The sequence below is a fragment of the Ixodes scapularis genome, unplaced genomic scaffold, assembly GCF_016920785.2.
Source record: "Ixodes scapularis isolate PalLabHiFi unplaced genomic scaffold, ASM1692078v2 PGA_scaffold2__306_contigs__length_199485367, whole genome shotgun sequence".
NCBI lineage: Eukaryota > Metazoa > Arthropoda > Arachnida > Ixodida > Ixodidae > Ixodes > Ixodes scapularis.
Genome location: NW_024609857.1, coordinates 119,015,379 through 119,033,591, shown reverse-complemented (window position 1 = coordinate 119,033,591; position 18,213 = coordinate 119,015,379). Strand labels below are relative to the sequence as shown.

At 45.8% G+C, this 18,213-nt stretch overlaps 1 non-coding gene and 1 pseudogene across 1 annotated transcript; one reads left to right on the top strand and one right to left on the bottom strand.

The window, feature by feature from the left end:
* The first annotated feature begins 3,235 nt into the window (after nucleotides 1-3,235).
* On the top strand, nucleotides 3,236-4,443 carry LOC120844051. The gene has a single exon (XR_006078000.1). It is a non-coding gene; the product is annotated as an uncharacterized LOC120844051 (transcript).
* A 745-nt stretch (nucleotides 4,444-5,188) lies between these two features.
* On the bottom strand, nucleotides 5,189-14,929 carry LOC115309680 (annotated as a pseudogene).
* Between the last annotated feature and the right edge of the window lie 3,284 nt (nucleotides 14,930-18,213).

The following is an 18,213-nucleotide window of genomic DNA, read 5'->3' as shown; positions in this document are numbered from 1 at the left end:
GTTTCTTACTCTCTTTACGTGGACGATGTGCAAATATCTTTTTCGTCTTGCAACCTCTCTAGTTGTGAACGGCAATTGCAGCTCACGATAAATAGGATGAGCAGGTGGGCAAATGAAAATGGTTTTAAATTCTCCCCAGAGAAAACTGTGTGTGTGCCCTTCTCCCTGCGACGAGGTCTATCTTTGGATCCATTCTTACAATTGAATAACACAGAAATATCGGTGAAGCACGAACATAAATTTTTAGGCATGATCTTTGATAAAAAGCTTACATTTAAGTCTCATTTAAAGGAAATAAAGCAAAAGTGCTTGCAATCCTCTAACATCCTTAAGGTGCTGTCACATGTATCTTGGGGGTCTGACAGGCGATGCCTCCTACGGTTGTACAATGCTTTAGTTCGGTCACGCCTGGATTATGGAGCGATCGTTTATGGTTCAGCACGACCTTCCACACTAAGGATGTTGGATCCGGTTCATCACCTTGGGCTCCGGCTTGCCACTGGGGCATTTTGCACATCACCCGTATTAAGCTTGTATGTGGACACACATCAAATGTCTCTTGGAAAACGGCGACAGTACTTGAGCCTGTGTTATTATTACAAAGTCCTCTCGGGTCCCAAAAATCCTGCTTATAGTATTTTACACACCCCTCAGTTCTGTAAATTGTTTGAAAACAAGCCAACAATTGTGCGCCCCCTAGGCTTTCGAGTTCAAAGTATCTGTAACTCTCTCAACCTCCCTGTCCCTTCCACAAGTGGCGTTAACTTGCTAAAATCTATTAGCCCCGAGAGCGAGCACAAGCGTCGCTGCGGTCGCAGCGCCCTGATTGGGTGAAGTGTGCCGTGACGTCACGGCGAGGAGCGCTCTGCCGGTTCCTTTCCGATTTCGCCTTGCCCCTGTCCTCGTACATTCGCTTTGGAGATGGTAACATTCTGTTCCGTGCCGCAATGCACGTCTCGAAAAGAACCCGGTGTCAGTTTTCACTTCTACCCAAAGTCATGGAGAAAAAAGAAGGAATGGATGATTAAATTAAGAATGGGGAAGGCGCCGTCAGCGTCGACCGTTGTGTGCAGCAAGCACTTCGATGAGCAGGACTTCGTCTACCCGGTCTACAAATCTCTGGGTAAGTCCGACACCGGTGCGACGCGTACATTCTGTGAGCGCGTAGTCCCATTTAATTTTATATCTAGGTTACAAGTACCGAAAATTGTTGCCGGAGGCAATTCCGTCGCTGAACCTGCCCGTGCGTCCCCACGACACAAGGCGACCGGGCGAAGCGGCGGCGAGACGCCGGCGTAAGTGTTTATAAAGTTCTGTTCCTCGCACGTTGATGAGCTAGCATTGACGTTCATCTCTCACTGGAATTTGGAATGGCATTCATGCCGGGGGCTCTTGGACGAGCGGCGATGTGCTGCAACCCCTACGTGCGCGTGCCGCACGCGCACAAGTCGCCGGTTGTGCGCGTCCTCGTTCTGAAACTTTCAGATGCCTGCCTGTACACGTGCGTGGTAGGGGTGGAACTCGGACACCGTGGACTGGCTGGGTCACACATGCGCTTATTTTTGATAGAGCACGAGCACCAACTAGAAATAGCGTTCCATGGTAACCAGAAATGACACTGTAGCCCCCCTTTTTTTTTCCTTTTCCGGTGCCTATAAATTTTGCGAATTACGCGAAATTTAGGGGCAAGCGAAATACCGGCCTCTAGAAGCCCTGAATTGCCTCGTCCAGAATTTGCGAAATTTAGTGGTCGCAAATGTCTTTGCCCGATCCGTAAAAAAAAAAAAAAAATGGGGCTGTGAAAATCAGAAGTTTTACAGTAGTACATTTTCGCTCAATTCCCAGTGGCAGTGTTATTTCACATAAGTAACTCAGTTCAGTATGTTATCCTAACGGCTACATTGTACATTTCCCCGACTAAATTGCATTTTTTCTGCCTTGTTTATTACGCCACTCATGTTACTTCTCCTTTTGTATGTATTTTCCTTACCTTGGCTTGTTTACCGTTGGCATACTCGAAGTAGGCACCAGTAAAAGTTCAATGTAGGTCAGCACTGCTGTCGGTTAGTCATCTTGTACTTTGTCGGTGACTGTGCGCTGTGCGTATTTGGGGAATGAACTACCAACTAGCCGAATCATCAGCATTAGTCAGTGCGCCATTTTAATAAATTTTTAACTTTCAGGTAAAAGGCATGCTGCTGCAAATCCACAGCAGGTGCCACAACCTCCCATTTCCCTACAATTGGACCTCCTGATAGTACAGGAAAACACGAGCAGCAGCGGGATTTCGGACAGCTCTCCAGTGGAAGATGCCGCCGCAGCAGAACAAGTTCTGGAACCCACGGAGGATGACAGTTTGTGTACGAAAAGGTTCTGGTGTTCTAGTCTGGAGTCAATTTTATTTATGTAAAATCAATTTCCTAGATCTCATAAATAACAAATATTGCAGTAAAACTAATTATAAATTAAATGCCCTTTGTTGCCAAACTTTTGTACCATTTGAGGGATAATATAAACGAGTCCGCAGATATCACCGAGATAGGTGATTGATCAGATGGAAAGCTCGGCCGGTTGGTATAAACCATTGTGTGAACAGGACAAAAAAAAAACAGTTAATAGGTTGGCAAGTGGGGCCAGTCTGGTGTTTCCATGTGTATTTCGCACCGTTCCTACAATCAGTCAAGTGAAACACTACTAGGAAAACAAGCAGAGGGCATTCGCCATTCGCAAAAATTACTGGCGATTGTTTATTCATAGGAAATAAAGTAGTGTGTTACTGAAGTAATAGTAATTCTGATACTGCATTCCTGTTTAGAAACTATGGATACTACAAAAATGTTAAATGATATGCGTTATCTCATTTGACTGTTTGTGCCAGTAATTGAGTAATGCATCTGCAAATGTAGTCCTCATTTCATTTCATGTATCAGTGATTCGGACGCTACCTGCCCCTTCGCCCACTCCCGAAACATTGGTTGTAGACTCAACTGCGGCAGGTGCCAGTGCCTTCTCAGTTCCCAGTGGGAGCCCTGGCGAACATATCACAAATGTTGAAGGTAGGAATTATATCAATGCTTCATTTCAAACAACTGAATTGTTTCCTTTTTATACCACGTCGCTTTTATTTGCAGAACTCACCGCAGAGCTGGAGAAGTTTCAACGCAACATTGGTGTTCAAGTCGATACCATGAGCAACCCATTCAAGCCAGAACAGCTGATAACGATATTTAAAATAACAGACGAAAATGGGCTGCTGGTACTGACAGGAGTGTGCTCATTCGAGTTGTTTTATAATATAACAGAGCTCTACACAGAAGCCCGCACACTCCAGTCATCCCGCAGCTTCTGCATAAGTGACGATGACGCCGTGCTCTTAACTTTTATGAAGTTGTATCACGACGTTACGTTTTCGCTGTTGGCAGTACTCTTCGGTGTGCACCGAACAACAGTGTCGAACATCTTTAAAGAGTCTATTGTGATACTCGCAAGCATTCTCGAGCATGCTGTCTTCTGGCCGGACAAAGACTCCGTGGTTAGCTGCCTAACAACCTATTTCTGGGAATACAAGGACACGAGGATGGTGCTGGACTGCACAGAGATAGAAATCGAGAGGCCAAAAGACCTTATGTCAAGGTTGCTCACATACAGCCATTATAAACGAACATACACGGCAAAGGTCCTAGTAAGTGAAACACCAGGAGGGCTAATCAGTTACGTAAGCCCAGCATATGGTGGAAAAGCATCGGACACATTCATCACAAAGCAGTCCCAGCTGCTGGACAGGTGTACTCCACATGTCGACAGTGTGATGGTGGACAATGGGTTCCTGATCAGCGAGCTGTGCAGAGAAAAAAAATGTGCGAATGATCAGGCCTCCCTTCCTTATGGAGAAACAGCTGACGACAGAAGAAGCCAGGTCCAACCAGTCTATAGCCTGTGCACGTGTTCATGTAGAGAGAGCAATTCAGAGGATGAAGATCTACCGCATTCTGAAAAATCGGTTCGATCTAGATCTTGTGCCATACATAGACAAGATCTTCACAGTGATTTCTGGCATGGTAAACCTTTCGAAGCCTCTGTTTAGCGAGGATAAATTCCTCTTCAAGTAGAAATGCGGCTAGTGTGAGTGCCTGTCTGGCTTAAGTATTCAGCATGTAGGCTTATTTTGACCATGTTTCTTTTTATGTAGACTGAGATGAAAGAGTATGGTAGTCCATTACAAAAATGGTTAATCTTTTTAATGACACACTCAAATAACAGGGGAATTAATAAACAGAGTACAAATGCATCAAAATAACTACCACACAGAGCATCTATCTTTAAGTAGTGCTCAAGAATAAATTTCAAACAGTAAATAATGTTGCAAATATTAGACAAACGTGTTTCCAGTCTTACATCTCTTTCGTGCATTTTCTTGTAATAAAGAGTATGATTATGCCTGCTCATGATTTTTTTTTTAATGTGACCAGTTGCTGTCTAGAGGCCCTTCAAATCCAAATTTTTACATTCTATGCGTATGTCAGTACAATTGTAGAGGGGTCGTGAAACAATATTACATTTGAACTTTTCCAACAAGCGTACTGGCACTGGCGTGACCCAAGTACCCTCCTCACATGGGCTGTGTAAAAGAAAAAGCTCAATGTCTTGATGCCTCGCATTCAAATCTACATTATGGAGTCGTCGGGCACTCACTGATTACAATCTTCCAACATGCCATTTGTAAGCCTGATTTGAGGAAACCTGTGCCTGTAAGCTCTGATAGGTAGCCAAGACCGCAACTGTTGAAACAAGTCTCTATTGTGCAAATTCTAAATATGTCTTGATCATTCTGATAAGCCCACAACCAATGACCAAGTACAGAGTCGTACTACATGCACAATGCACACATGAAAAATTCTAAGCTTCTTAGCTTTATCAGAATGATAAAGATAAGTTTACAAGTCCCTAGGTTTCTGAACCGAGAATAATGAAGCAAATGAGTGTTCTGTAGGTACGCCTGTAAAATTATTTGTATTTGGCAAGATTTAAAAAAAATGCTGCATGACCCCTTCAAAGGGATGCTGAACCGAAATGTGGATTTCACAAAATAAGGCCGCAGAAGAGTTCAACAGGACACTACGAACCCCAAAACATCACTCATTCAGCGATATCTCGAACGGATGGTCGTATTTTTGAACAAAAAGGGCGCGATTGAGTGGAAAATCTGGCGTAGCTATTCTCCGGGAAAGATTGAGAAAGAGAGAAACCAGCCTTCCTTCTCTCCTCCCCACTTTGGTTTGCTGCCTTGAGGGGACAAAGTGAAGAGAGGGTATGAGAATTGGGATGTGACTGGCCTCGTCTGCCTCATTCAGTCGCTTCCTTCTTTTTCAAAAATATGGCCATCCATTGGAGATATCGCTGTATGAGCAATGTTATGGGGATTGTACCATCCCGCCTACTGCACCTGCCTTGCTTTATGATGTCCCAATTTTAATCCAGAATCCCTTTAAGCACATCAATTGTAAAGACAGGACAAACTTCATTCAGTCTAAACAGACAACATATGTGGGAGCACATACTTTTCAAAGAAAGATGAAGCTCTTTCAACTACATCCTGAAAGTAGTCTTCATCAAACTACTTTGATGCAGACATTGTCGTGCTCACTAATGTAGACAAACAAGTCACCGTGCCTGACTCCTGTGAGACCCATCTGCATTTGCACCTGGCAGAAACAGGTCGTCGTGCGCTTCAGATTCTCGCCTGGAACATTGTCTTTGGTTTTTTCCATATTTTCCTGTAGAAACTTGTTCATGATTTCAAGGCATTTAACCTCGAGGATCCGCTTTGGGCAGCAAATGCACTCCACTAGACCATCTGGGCTGGCACCAATGTATGGTCTTCCCTCCATAACATGCAGGCCACACTCTCTCACCACTAAATTCCCATGCCCTGCATACTTTGTTTTGAAGCACTCTTGGGCAGTGCCTTCCATTTCACTGCCACGACGCATTGAGGGCGTTCGGACATTTGTTTGACGCATAATCTTCTTCAATAGGGGCCTCACGTCATGAGGGCCCATCTTTGTTCTGAGCGTTTTCACCCTCGTATACACACTGTACGCAATGGATGCGGTAATCATGCCCACCCTGTGGCGCATCCAGAGATTCGATTTCTGTTGCTCCCGTGTCGAGAACTCAATTTCTTTGACGTCCTCGGCACTCTTGCTCTCGTGTAGGTGCTGGAGGACGTCCTGTAGTTGCAGCCGTTTGCCGCTGCTCCCAGCTAGTTTGCTCAATTCATCCAAAGAGCCCATCAGGGTTAAATCCCTGGGTCCAGGCTCTGAGGTGGTGTCGAAGTCCATGGTAGCTTCCATGGCTGCAATGTAATACAGTATTACTATCTATGAAACATATCCCAAATTACTCACTGTACCCAAACCAAAATGCATGCTTGTCAAAACTGAAATGTGTGCAACCCAAGCATATGCATACATTTTGTGAATAATAGTAATCGAAAAAAAAAACAAAAAAAAAACACTTTCACAGATAGCAAACCTTAGAAAATAAAGTTTCTTCTCTGCTCCAGTCATAATTTTGCCAAGCTAAGTGAGCCGAATGGAACATTGCAAATGATTGGAGCCTGCTTGTGGCTAAGCATATGAGTTAACAATGGTTCACTAAGTGCAGAGCATGAAATAAGATCAGAAAGACATATAAACCTCGAAGAGACAACCGCCAATCTACTAAAGGTTGCGTCTCACCATTAAAGCAACTGCTTAACTTTATTATTATTATTATAACTTTGTTCGCAAACATAGGTGAGACATGATTTTAGCATTCCTGTCTCATTGCGGCAACAGCAATTATCAGGTAGCACGCTGTCGCCCGACATCCAGCTTTCATAACTTCATTTCTGTCACCAAACATCATTCTACTGCACTGCACAGCGAGCTTGCTGTCATCTTGTCTGTCTACCTCAGTTTGTGCTTCTTGCGCAGGGGTAGCGGTGATGTCAGAACGCCGAGCCCTGATTGGCTGATTGCGAACCCCTATCTGAGCTTCGTCTGTTCCTTTGCAACGTTGTCTGTGTCTGTCTTACCTTTCCTGTGACTTTCGGAAGTCCTGGTCTTTACGAGCGAGCTTGACTTCGCCTTTCAGAGAGGGCAGACGAAGTAACTCAAGCGGTGCATTCTTTTTGTCCAACAACTAGCAGACGCACATCAAGGAGAGAAGTCAAAGGACTCACTGGCGAGGTGTCCCGAGGCACCGAGGTTTAGAATCGAGAGTGAGGGTGGCTGGAGTCCGCAAGTTCCCTCCCAAATACTTTTCCCCTCCTTTCATGTGCAGCGAGACTCCTCACTCTTTAATGGCGTCGGCGGGTTGGCGCAGTTAACGCCGTCTGCTAGTCAAAGCGATGGCTGCTTTACCTTTCCTACGACTGTCAGAGATTCAGCGCTTTTTCACCGGCGAGAAAGCGGCCTTCAAGAAAGGCGAAAGGAAATACCTTAAAGGATACGTCCTTTCTTTTGAGGTGAAGGATTTCACTCTCGTTGCGAATGTCCAGGCGTCGTTTAAGAATTGTAGCTACGCGGTAAAGATGACGCTCTCTGATCAAGGTGACATTTTAGAGTCACTGCGAGTGCCCTCGCGGGGCCGCAAAGTGAAGCCACATGGTGGCTACCGCACTTTACGCGGCTCTAAATGGACTGTCCAAGACGGACCTTCCACAGCAATGGCTGCAATGCCCCAAGAGCAGCATGCCGCGGTAGGTCGCTCGCTCAGGTAAGAAGTAAACACCATGTTCATTGCTATGTTAAAACGTTTAGTTGCACGAGTTTCGTGAATGGTACCTCGCGTTTAATGAGTTGTTCAAAGATAATCAGCTAAAGACAGATGACAGCTGATGTAGTGACTGTAAATAAACAAATACGGCTGTGCAATCGGTACTGTGAGCACATCATAGCCCAAAAGTGCTCGATCGCTGCTTGTTGTCACAACTTCCTAGCTCGACTAAAAGGCTGTTGTCAGGTAGCATATTGGGGTATGTATGTGTGGCGTTAACCCAGGTGGCAAAAGTTTGAAAACCTGTGCTAATCTGTGAAAGAGAATCCGAGCAAGATCGATGGAGCTACCCGAGCGGCGTTGAACGTATTACGGAAGTTATGTCGTAGACTCGTTGACACCAAGAAAGTAATTATTGTTATAATGCAATTAAATGCAAAGGTGCAAGCGAGCTGGACAAGAAGGACGAAAATAATCCTAAGGGAAGGGGAGCAAGAGGGACAAAAGACAAACACTTTTTTTTTTTGAAGGCCGTGTTCTCGCCGGTGAAAAAGTGGTGAATCTCCAACAGACGCAGGAAAGGTGAAGCAGCCATCGCTTTGCCTAGCAGAGAATGTTAACTGCGCCAACCCGCCGATGCTGTTAAAGAGTGAGGAGTCTTGCCGCACACGAAAGGAGGGAAAAAGTATTTGGGCGGGAACTTGCGGACTCTAGCCACCCTCACTCTCGATTCTAAACCTCGGTGCCTCGGGACACCTCGCCAGTGAGTCCTTTGACTTCTCTCCTCGATGCGCGTCTGTTATACTTCGTTTCAGCTTAGGCCCGAGCATGGCCGATGTTATGAGCTGAAGGGCCAATCAAACGGCGCAAAAAGTAGTGTTATGGCGTGCTCTCTGCGCTTGATAGGACTAGCCGGCGGAGAAGCACGCACAAAAAGACGGCGAATACCAGCTGATCCTATCAACTGCAGAGAGCATGCCATGACGTTGTGCCTCTTTTGCTGTTTGATTAGCCCTTCGGCTCATAACATCGGCCGCACTTGGACCTAAGCTGAAATGAAGTACAATTGTTAGACGAAAACAACGTACCACTCGAGTTATTTCGTCTGCTCTCTCTAAAAGGCGAAGTCGAGCTTGCTCGTAAAGACCTGCACTTTCGAAAGTCGCAGGAAAGGTAAGACAGACGCAGACGACGTTGCAAAGGAGCAGACGACGCTGCAAAGGAGCAGACGACGCTCAGATAGGGGGTCGCGATCAGCCAATCGGGGCTCGGCGTTCTGAAGTCACCGCTACCCCCTGTGCAAGAAGCAGACAAACTTGCCCTCTGCATAAGCTGTAGATTGTTTGCTACCCAAGCAGCAAGACTTCTCAAGGATTAAACAGTGACAACAGTGTTTCCACTGCTTTTGCGGAAAATTTTGGAGCTCAGGAAACCCCAGAGAGCACACCGGTCGACGCCTGTATACCTAGTAATCCAGCTTGAGAAGCTATGCACTAGCATTTGCGGTGGTTCTCTGGTCTTACATCTATACCGAATATACGAAGAGCTAGAGTTTACCTTATCAGCATATTTTTCTGTCGCACGGCAGCCAGTTCAACCAACATAGTTTACAGCAATGACTGCTGGACAGCCAGTCAGTGTGAAATCAATAACAGCTTTTAGCAATGTCTGCTTTTTTTACCTTTCTTGTGTACTTTACGATCACTCATGTTTGATGTTTAGCTATCAAACACACCGGAAGTAATACACGTTTCAGAGTACAGTTTCTGGGTGCTGCCATCTTCTTGGCTGGGGTGCGCTTCAAGGCATGCCATGATCCAATCACCATAGCCTTAGTGAGGCATCGTAATCAGAATATGGCATGCCCCATGCATACCCCAGCTAACAAGACGCTGGTACCCAGAGGCCCTGCTCGCAAACGTGTGTAGGCTGCCCTAAAGAAATCAGCAACACCAGTCTTGATTAATTGTCACAAAACTATGGCCAGCATCATCATTCATGTTTCCACTTTGCCCTTCAAGCATGGCATTGCCTCACAACCTTTCTTGCGTAAACATCGCCGTTTGGAGACAGTTTAGTAGGCGTAACATGATATATCTACATTACCCACACTTTTTATTTTAATGATAGCCTGCCTAACTGACCTGCTCAGCGGCACATCTATATATTTATTTATTTGTGGAATATAGGCAACCAGGGCCTATACAGAGAAATGGTTAGGAAAAGTAAGATAATCGCCAAACACTTTACCGACAAATATGCCTGTGTACTATAAAATAAAATTTGTTAGCCTACCGACCTGGCAAGACGCATCATGCGCCATCATTATTTACCTGTAAGCACACCAGAAGCTTTTACATAATACATGAACTGTTATTGCATAGGTATGCCATGTTCCTATCCTGCACCGTGACGGTTGTCAGTCAGCACGTTTACCGACCGTTGCTGAGCATGTGTTACTATCCTTGTGCTTACAGTTTTAGGCTAGTTAGAGTGCCCAAATTGTGAATGATGCCTCAGAAAACTGCTCCAGACACAACAATATTGTAAATACGTAGCATGTTTATCGAGCGTCCCACTACTTGTCTAACGCATTCTTTTCATGCAAGACTGAAGTCTCAGACACATGCTCGGCTCTAATTAATTTAACTGTGTGCGCATACCTGCTTCGACTGCAGCTTCAAAATGCATTTTCGCAGCTGACCGATGTCCTACATCCTTCAGAAGCCTTTCGAGGACGTGCCCCTGGAGTTGAGGAGTCTCTTTGGTCTTTACCTGGGAAAAAAAAAAGCACAAATGGATGTCAGGGATCAAGATGCAGATACTTGCCATGCAGACACCCAGGGTGTCTGCATGGGTTCATTTCTAAACAATGCGAGACGAGCGATCCATTACACCAACTCGTGTTTACAAACAAACCGGAGCGCCCCTAGTGGACGCCACCGGCGCTGCGCATGCGCGATGGGGGTGTGGGCAAGAAGCTCGCCGTCGCCCATAAACAAACCGTTGAAATGCAATGTTGTCGGCGTCGGTATGAGTCCCCCTGCCTTTTTTCGCGTTCGAAATGTTGATTCCACGTCTTTCTGGCGATGTCCGACTGCTTGAAGGGCGTCAGCAAAATTACCGAGGCTCGTTACACCGCAAAACTTTGCGTGAATAATGTGACATCTGGCGCTTCATTCCGCGTGGACGTTGCAGTATGTATGCTAAAGCCTGATTCGCATGATGCGATTTCGCTCGCAATTTTCAGTCGCGACGCCGCTCAGGCTGCAAAAGCGTGAACCGTAGCCGAGATAGCCGACGTCGATACTGAAATTCGCAAGCAGAACCGAACCAAGTGAATTAGGGATAACAAGTCGGTGATGGCCACTGGTAACAATGATCAACATCTTTTTGTATGTACTGTTTACATCGAGCCTGCTTACCAACCTTCAAATTTAAGTCTTTTCAGGCCTGCACTTACTTCTGATCGCAAGTACAGGGCCAACATTTGTTCTACGGGCCAGCGTCATCTAAGGGAGCAGACGACAAGCAGAAACGTTTGAAAGAGCAGACGACAGTTCGAACAATCAGGGGGACGTCTGAACTTGAAGGCGCACTGAACGTAGTCCGTAGGTGGTTCGCATAACTTGACGGTTTTCTGGCGTTCATGTTGGAACAAAACAAATAAATCTGATGACCACAAGTATTCGTGAATTCAACTCAAAGTGCTTCCCGCCCAAGCAATCATTGTCCGACGGCGTATGCTTTTCCCTTTTCACGGCATATATACAGATTCTCGGACGAACCGAGCACGTGAAAACTGTCCTTCAAATCTTTCTCAACACTTTTGGTACGGCCCCAGTCGCAGCTTTTTGACAAGAAGGCAGGTTTTTTTCTGGTTCCTTTCAAAACAATGCAGATATACACATCTGGCATGGGGGCTTCTGCCCACAGCCCCAGACTGGAAATGCGACCGGCGCGCCACCACCGCGCCGCGACATAACAGAGATGAGTTTGTGTATAGACATTCAGCATAGAGGAGGCGATACTTAAGCATTCTTTCTGGACCAGAACTGTTACATAAATGCGATAGCCAACATGAAATAGTGACATCTTAAGGACCTGTCATATTGAAGAAACAGTCGGAGAACTTGGCCCATCAACACAGGGAAACTTATTTTCAGGGACCCTACCACATTGCAGCAACGGTCCGAAAACATGTCACTGCCGCCCGGCAACCATTTTTGCCAACTTGCCCTCTGACACAGAGAGCACCTTGTCGAGCGGTGCTGACAGTGCAGCGAACACTCTACCATTTTTTATGTTTATTTTGTCTTGTGTGTTCTGTGGCACTGCTGAAAATCGACTTCTACAAAGTGCAAAGGGCAAAATCTACTATGATATGTAGGCACGTTGCCCGAGGAAGGGGGCGGGGAGAAGAAAAGGGGTGCCACGCAATCCCCCCCCCCCTGCTGTCCCCCGCTTTGCTGGGGCCTTCTATCCCGTCTCCCATATGACATTTTGTCATAGGTGCCCCCTCCCCTTGTCCAAAACAAAACCCTGGCTATGTGCCTGACAATATGGCTTCCAGTAGTGCTTAAACGGGCCCTCTGGAGCGTTCTGCGATGGTCTATTTATGGCGGTAACTCAATCTACAGGCCCTAAGGATCCTAAAAATCATAAGATTACGGCCATGCGCGGTGGATTTCCCAATTAAAATTGCTATCAAAGTCCCCGGCACGCCTCCCTTTCTGAGATGACCCCGGAAAACGGGAGGGGCATCTCTTTACGTGTCAGCCAATAGCAAGCGAAGGATTCCGGCGTCACTGTGCGTCACCAACGCGGCCGACCACCGACCCGCGGAGGAATCTCTCCGGACTTTGTGCTCGGCAGCCGTCGTTCGTCGCACCGTCGCGCTGCTACTGCAATATGCAGTCGCATTCCACAGATGACAAGGAAAAGTTTGACTCGTTGATGTGGAAGGATCGCAAAGCTGGCTTCGGAGTCGGGATCCACGGGAAGAAGGAACATGTGTCCCGCAAACGCACGCCTGCAGACGCCCCGGGAAGCAGACGAGCCGACGCATCACCCTCTAGCAACAAGCTTGCGGGGAGAAGACAGTTCGCTGGTTTTGGAGCGATAATTGCGGACTATGTTTCCCGCACCGCAATCAGTTTACGTTTTTCTCAAACTCTAATTTACAACGAGCTTAAAAAGTGTTGCAATAATAATGTTCGCATTCACCGCGAGATGCAGCATTTCCATTGGTCAAGTTTTAGCGATGGGCAGGGAATGGGGAATTGTCTTCCAAGAGAAAATAGTCCCGATATAATTCTTCTGCCATCTGCTTAATAAACGGTTATGTAATCTAAAACTTTGTATACATATTAACTTGCACCTACTACGCAATATAACAACATAAACAGACGATCGCAGAAAGCTCCGGAGGGCCCCTTTAACGCTTAGAAATATCAACATAAATATTTTTCTGTCCGTTATTTCTTAAGATCGCTCTTCATACGCAGATAAAGCTATCTGTTTTCTCGTTGCCCCATATTTTGTACGGCCACAGACCTAGGCGACACAAGTTGCTGCTCTTATGGTTACCAAAAACTGTCGCACCGAGAACATTACTGTTGCCATTCATGTCAAGCTGTCATTTATCCAATGCGACACAACTGTTGAGCAAGAGAGCCAACGGCTTGCAAGTTGACAGATTGCTGGCAAAAATTCTGTGTTGATGTCGTCACTATGTTTCGGTCAAGACTTGTAAACATGTGAACAGAGAGCTAAGGCGGAAACAAGCCGGTGGTGGTTGAATATGAAGCACGACACAACATAGACGGAAACCCTCAATGTTGTCTATTGTTTCCCCGGCATCAGGGTTTTTAGTTTGTCTTGATTAGCTTACTTTCTTTGCACAAGGTAGGTCAACCATCATTCTTGGCTCATATTTCTCCATGACGCGCTCCTTTTGTACTTTGCCCCACTTCTGAGGCTGGTCGGTTGGCGATAGCTGTTCGAACGTTCTTGCAGCGTTGATGTGAAGTAAAACAGCCACAATGTGCTTGCACTTGTAGTTTCTGCAATAAGAGAAGACCCAACAAAACAGACGGCTTTGAGAGATGCAAAGAGTATATTTTGAAAATATTTCACCACAGCCACTAAAGAGGTAAGCTAGGCGAGTCCCCTGTCGCAGTTAGCATGATGTAAACATGGCACTTATGTTTGGGCGCATAAACGTAAAAGCAGTTGTTTATGAAATACTAGCATAAATAATCCAGATGTGTTAGCCACTCAACTAAATTAAGCACCCTTGCGCGAAAGGGCTAGCTCTTCGAAATGTGTTGCCTTAAATTTAATATTTGGAACGAAGAATATGTGCCGATACGACAAGCAGGCAAGACTAGCGAAATCCGATGCTTATTCAGATCCCGTTGAAATTTTCAATTCCTTAGCCACAATTTCTGGCGAGAAGGGTACAGGGGTCGGACACTAAATTTTGACAGTGTTTTGGCCTCTAGTAGACAGAAATAATACTTCTGAGATTTTAAGTTTTGCGAATTTTTGAGATCGCGAAATTCACGAAAATTAAAGGAACACGAATATGAAGGATTTCACAGGCTCTTTTTATGGAAACGAAGTTATGTTACTTCAGATCACTGTAAAAATCGAGCGTGTGGTTTGGCTCGTGGCAGAGAAGATCGGCCCGGCCCGAAACCTACCCTGCCTTGCACGTGCAGCTGGCTTGGTCGACCTCCGACCTGCAGACGGCGACTTTCACCTCGTGCGGGGCGCCAGAGATTGCGGATGTTTGTAAAACAAACGCCAGGAATGTGTAGCGGTCGCCGTGGGCCGTTTCAACGGCGCACTCAACGACGTGGCCAGCGTAGTACACATCCTCGGCCTCGATGAGGCACCGACTTGTCTCGCAGGACTTGTCCACATACCGATTAATGCTGCTCACCGGCAGCGCAACTGCAAAGGAAAATTATTAACGCACCGGTTACCGAGGTCGCTCAGACCACGAACGCTACACCGTTCCTACGCCAAGTATTTTCAGTCGGTGGGCGCGTTCCGCGCGCAGCGGAGAGCTGGGAACCAAGAACGAGCTTGCTTACCCGTAACTCGATCTCTGGTGTGTCCGTCGTCCATGAGGCAGCACGGAACAAATCCGGACCCGATTCCTGCTCGAAATGTTCACAAAAGTCGACCGCCTCGCGAAACCACGAAGAAAAACAAAACCATCGTCGAATAAACAGACGAGAAAGGATCTACCGCACCGAATACCGAAGCAGCCTGCCTCGTACGACGTACACAAGCCGAGCCGGGGAAAATTCGCTCCTCGGCGTGACGTCACTTTGACTGGCCGTGAGAGGGCGCCACCCCAAGTTCTCGGGGCTAATAGAGAGAATTGCCCCTTGGAACGAGCTACCCGTATGTTGCGACTGGTCTCTCACCAAATACAGTAAGAAGACCGTTGCTCCACAGTTTCTTCAGAAAGAGTTTATATCTTTACAAGAAAGGATATCTAGAGGTTGCAACGAGTACTATACCGACGGGTCGAAATCTTTAAGTCACGTTGGTTGTGCAGTTTATTCTAGTAACTTTGAAAGAGCTGTACAGCTTGACTCAATGGCAAGCATCTTCACCGCAGAGCTCTATGGTATTTTATTAGCCATTGAGCATATTCTGGACAACAATGTATTGAACGCAGTCATTTTTGTCGATTCGCAAAGTGTCTTATCTGCTATTTCTTCCAGAGTGTCTACAAAGAATATACTTACACAACATGTTCGTATTAAAGTAAACAGAGCTCTTCGCCTTGGATGCACTATCAAATTTTGCTGGGTACCGAGTCACGTAGGAATCGCAGGAAATGAGAATGCAGATCGCCTGGCTGCATCCGCCACAGACTCAATAGTATCTTTTGGCCTGCCCTACCAGGATTTTAAACCACTTCTAAAGAAGTCTCTTTTAAAGACTTGGCAGCTGGAATGGGACACTGAAACCAACAACAAGCTCCACGTGATTAAACCCATGATAGGCATCTGGGAAAGTTCATTCCACAAGAACCGCCACCTTGAGGTTCTGCTTTGCCGCTTGAGAATTGGCCATTCACGTTTGACACATACATACCTTCTAAGTGGCGAAGATGTTGCAGTTTGTGCCCATTGTGGGGAATTACTTACAGTTTTACACATTCTATGGGAATGTAGGTTTTATCATCAACTGCGCGTATCATGTTTTCCTGAACTCTTTAGAAACCATCTTCCCTTTCATCCTATGTTTTTACTTAAAGACAATGCCTTAGTACCACTCGGACGAGTTTTTGATTTTATTAACAAAACTGGATATCTACACCAGTTATAAAAAGTTTCTCTAGCCTAGCATCTGTTTCATTCGATCTTTAAAACATTTTGTTTGGCGCATTATGGCCACCGTTGCCGCTGCGCCATTAAAATCTTAATCCTAACCTAACTGTAGTCCCGCCCAAATGATGATCCCAATGTTTTCCACCTAGTTTGTGTTGACTCTACAATCTTACTAATTTTATTAGGTTTATTTTTTCAGTAGCTTATTTACATACCTTTTATAGATGACTAAGTTACATTTTATGCAATGGAAGTGTCGCGGTATTTTAAGAAATATTGATGATGTGAACTATTTCATGGATCAGCTTCGGCCCATTGCTCTCGCCTTGCAAGAAACCCATCTTCAGACTAATTCCTTTAATATTTTAAGACATCATCAGGTTTTTAGAAAAGATCGCCCCTCTTCCACCCCTTCTGGTGGTGTTGCAGTGGTCGTGCAGAGTGGAGTTGCTTGCTCTCAAGTTCCACTCTGCACGCCGCTGGAAGCTGTCGCAGTACGTCTCCTTCTGGACCGCCTTGTAACAATTGTTTCTTCATACTTACCACCTAACATTCCTTTAAACCTTCAAGAACTGCAGGGACTTATAGGACAGCTCCCGCAACCTTTTTTAATTTTGGGTGATTTTAACGCCCATCATCCTATGTGGGGTAGTACCCGTCAAGACTCCCGTGGTGGTTTGATTGAACGTCTTTTATTGTCTTTGGGGCTGTACCTTCTTAACGGGAGAGCCAACCTTTTTTAGTGCAGCACACAACTCATTCACATCCATTGATCTTTCTATTGCTTCACCTTCATTACTTCCTTGCTTCTCTTGGAAGGTTCTTCATAACCCTTTTGGAAGTGCATTATCCAGTCGTTTTAGAGAGTACCGTTTCATTGCCTAATCTTTTAAAGCGGGTCCCTAGGTGGAAGTTAGACAAGGCAGACTGGGCGCTTTTTAATCTTCACTCCACTTTAGATCCTTCGCTTCTTTCGTCTATGTCCCCTGAGAACGCTACACTTTATGTTACTGAGCAGATACTAAAGGCTGCTCAGCAGTCCATTCCAGACATCTGGTAATATACCCAAAAAATGTAAACCTTGGTGGAATAACGAGTGTGCCACAACCCGGGCGGACCAAAATGGGGCGTGGGGCAGATTTCGCAGATACCCCACTTCAAGCAACCTTGTTGAGTTCAAGCGACGAAAAGCCAAGGCTCGTTGGACTAGGAAGCAGGCAAAGCGGAAGTCGTGGATGAAGTATCTCTCTTCTTTAACCAGCTTTGTTCCAGCCAAAGAGGCCTGGGACAGATACTGGAAAGTAAATGGGGATTACAGGTGCTTTGCCATTCCAACGTTTAATGCCCCTTCTTCATCACTAAAAGATATTGGCAACATACTTGGGGAACATTTTTATAATTCATCTAGCTCGGCCAACTACAGTGTTACTTTCGGACAGTTAAAAGCTCGTGCGGAACGACAAAAGCTTGTCATGTCAGGAGGAAGTTCAGCATCCTATAACCAACCATTTACGCGATGCGAGCTTGAGATGGCTCTTAATGTGACAAAGCTTTCTGCCCCTGGTCCTGATGGAATTCATTATGAAATGCTGCGCCGCCTTTCTTTAGAATCCCTTGAAAACCTTCTCCTGTTTTTTAATCTTTTGTGGGAAAAGGCATGTTTCCCTCGGGCTTGGAAACACGCACATATCATCCCCCTCCTAAAGCCTAACAAAGACCCCTCACAACCATCAAGCTACCGCCCCATTGCACTAACAAGCTGCCTTGGGAAAACATATGAAAGGCTTATAAACAGGCGACTGGTCTACATGTTAGAAAGCCAGAGGGTATTTGATAACAATCAATGTGGATTTCGCCAAGGTCGATCTACCCTTGACCACTTAGTTCGCCTGGAGACTGTGATACGTGAGGCATTTGTAAACAGGCAGCACTGTGTTGCAGTTTTTTTCGACTTAGAAAGGGCATACAACACAGCGTGGAGGTATGGGATTCTCCGAAACCTGTATGCCTGTAATATCCGGGGTCGTATGCTGCGAATCATAAAAGAATATCTGACAGACAGGGCTTTCCAGGTTCGTCTCGGCTCAGCCCTATC